The 3,152-nt window shown below is 33.9% G+C and overlaps 1 pseudogene; it reads right to left on the bottom strand.

Moving 5' to 3' along the window:
• Positions 1 to 1,786: 1,786 nt before the first annotated feature.
• Positions 1,787 to 2,701, bottom strand: LOC128060271 (olfactory receptor 4A47-like; annotated as a pseudogene).
• Between the last annotated feature and the right edge of the window lie 451 nt (positions 2,702 to 3,152).

Below are 3,152 nucleotides of genomic sequence, written 5' to 3'. Positions count from 1 at the left end.
CAGTTGTTTCATTTGCAGATATTTTATCCCATTCTGTGGACTATCTTTTCATTTTGTTTATGGTTTCTTTTCCTGTGCAAAAGCTTTTAAGTTTAAGTAGGTCCCATTTATTTATCTTTGCTTTTTTTAATTTTTTTTATTTTTACTTTATTTTACTTTACAATACTGTATCGGTTTTGCCATACACTGACATGAATCCACCACGGGTGTACATGCATTCCCAAACATGCACCCCCCTCCCACCTCCCTCCCATAACATCTCTCTGGGTCATCACCGTGCACCATCTTCATTACTCTAGAAGGTGAATCAAAAGTGTGTGCTGTTGCAATTTATGTCAAAGAGTGTTCTGCCTACGTTTTCCTCTAAACATTTATAGTGTCTGACCTTACATTTACATCTTTGATCATTTTGAGTTTATTTTTGTCTATGGTGTTGAAGAATGTTCTAATTTCATTCATTTACACTACTATATATGAGATAGAAAATCAACTACTGTACAGCACAGGGAACTACTATATAGTACAGGGATTCCTACTCAATATTCTGTGATAACCTATATGAGAAAAGTATCTAAAAAATAATGACCATGTATGCATGTATAACTCAATCACTGTACTGTACACCTGAAACTAACACTATATTGTAAATCAGCTATATGCCATAAAATTAAAATTTTAAAGTACACAAATGAAACAATTTCTTAATCAGACTTTCATCAAGCACTGGTTGTTCAGAATGTGATCAAAAAAATTTTTCCACTGAGAGTGGTAACAATTTTGGTCATGAATGGCATTTTGGCAATAGCTATAAATGTCAATGTATGGCAAAACCAATACAGTATTGTAAAGTAAAATAAAGTAAAAAAATAAATAAATACATACATACATACATACATACATATACCAATTGACTCAAATGTTCCACTTCTAGGAACTCAAACTTAGAAAATTTCAAAAAGATTTCACTGTATAATTATTTCTCATAGAAAAAGACCAAGGAAAACATGAGCAGTATTTAATACATCAATGTCAGTGTATCTTCAAACCACAGTTAAGCAGTATGAGGAAAGAGAATGAGTTAGGTTTGTATAAACTGATATGTAAAGATCTTCAGGAGGCTGAGGAGTAAAATGCAAAATTCATAAATGGAAGCACAGTTACAAACACATTTATTTTTGCAAAGATTATTGTTTGAGTGACTCCATCTGGAAGAAATGGGAGGGGCTCTGGTTTGGGATGGATTTGGAAGGTTTATTCTACAGTACTGAATTTTGCTTAAATTTATTATATATGTATTAATATCTAGCATATATTCAATACTTAATTTAAAATTAAATATTACCCTAAAATGTCATATACAATGCAAATAACATTGAACAAAAAGGATAATCTGTGTAGCATTAAATATTTTAACTATTACAATCAAAAAGATACAATAAAAGAATATCACTAAAATAAAACTAAGAATGAGATTGTATTGAAAGTAAATCAGAAATTAAGTAAAAATTAGTGCAACTGTAAAAATTTCATTGACTAATATTATCTTTGATTCCCTACTGCATTTCAGCTTTCTAGATGCAATAATAAAACAGACATTAAAAGGTTGCATTTTAGCAGAGAAACTATTATTAATACACAGACATGTAGTTCTGTTTTTAGTTATAATCATCATAAATCATTGATAGAAATGGAAAGGTTGCATCAGATTTATGAAAACTTTTACATTCCAAGGAGACTGGCCCTAAAACTACATTACTTTCTTCACTATGAATAATGCAGTTATTTGCTACTTGATAAGACATAATTTTCTCCAGAGTTTCTTCATAGCATTGGTCAAGTCAGAATTTCTTAGACTGTAAATTAATGGGTTCAGCATGGGGCTTGTGAGTGTATAAAACACGCTCATTGATTTGTCAATGGGGAAAGTCTTAGCAGGTCTCGCATACATGAAAATGAAGGGAAAAAAGAAGCAGACAACCACAGTGATGTGGGAACCACAGGTCTAGAGGGCTTTCTGCCTCCCTTCCTGACTCAGATTCTTCAGAGAGTGCATTATGACTCCATAGGAAACAAGTAAGAACAGAAATAAAATAATGCCCATCAGTCCTCCATTAGCCAACACTGAGATGCTGATGACAGGTGTCAGTACAGACGAGTTTCAATAGGGGTACATGTCACATGTAAAGTGATCAGTGACATTGGGGCCACAGAATGGGAGCCCATAAACAGTGCTAAGTTGAATAATTGAGTGTAGAAAACCTCCAAAACAGGGCACTATCAGCAGCACAACACACACCCTCTGCCTCATGATCACCAAATAATGCAAGGTCTTGCAGATGGCCACATAGCAGTCATAGTCCATCACCAACAGAATAGATATCTCAGACCACCAAAAAAATGTTTTGTAAATAGCTGGGTTATGCAAGATTCAAAGGATATGGTGTTTTTCCCAAGGAACAAACCTAAAATCAATCTCGGGGTAATAGAAGAGGAACAAATCAGATCTATAAATGATAAACAGGCAAGAAAAAGTACATTGGCGAGTTCAGTGTCTTACTGACAGTTATAGTCACAAAAATGAGCAGATTGCCCACCATAGTCAAATGTAGAACAGGAACAGAACAAAAAGGACTTTCTGCTCCTTTGGATTCTGTGTGAGGCCCAGCAAGACAAAGTAAGTTACACTGTTCCTTGGTTCCATTTAGTGTGTACAGGAGCTGACTTCACATATTAGCAGTTTACATACAAAACAAGAGGAAAACTTTTACAATGCTCTATGATCTCAACCTTTTTTAATCTATTCAGTTAAAAGAGTATTGTGGAGTATTTGTGTGCAATGTGGCATAAATATTCTGATTACCAAGTTGAATGAGGCATAGTTCCCTACTCTCCATGATATGATACATGATGAGGATTAAGACAATTTCAGGCCCAAAGGGTATTTACACAAAGCCAAGGTTCAGTGTAAAAGCATATCAATCAAACCAGAATCAAGAAAGAAGTTTCAGAGGAGAGAAATCTTTAGCTGAGTTTTAAAAGAAAAGTGAAAGCGCAAGAGAAGATGAGAAGAAAATTCCTTAAAAATGTACATCATACATGAAATCACAAAGGTGAAACACTTGATATCAATCAAGCTAATTTCCATAGTCAGT

This window comes from Budorcas taxicolor, chromosome 2, assembly GCF_023091745.1.
Source record: "Budorcas taxicolor isolate Tak-1 chromosome 2, Takin1.1, whole genome shotgun sequence".
NCBI classification, from domain to species: Eukaryota; Metazoa; Chordata; class Mammalia; order Artiodactyla; family Bovidae; genus Budorcas; species Budorcas taxicolor.
This window is presented reverse-complemented; position numbering and strand designations above follow the sequence as displayed.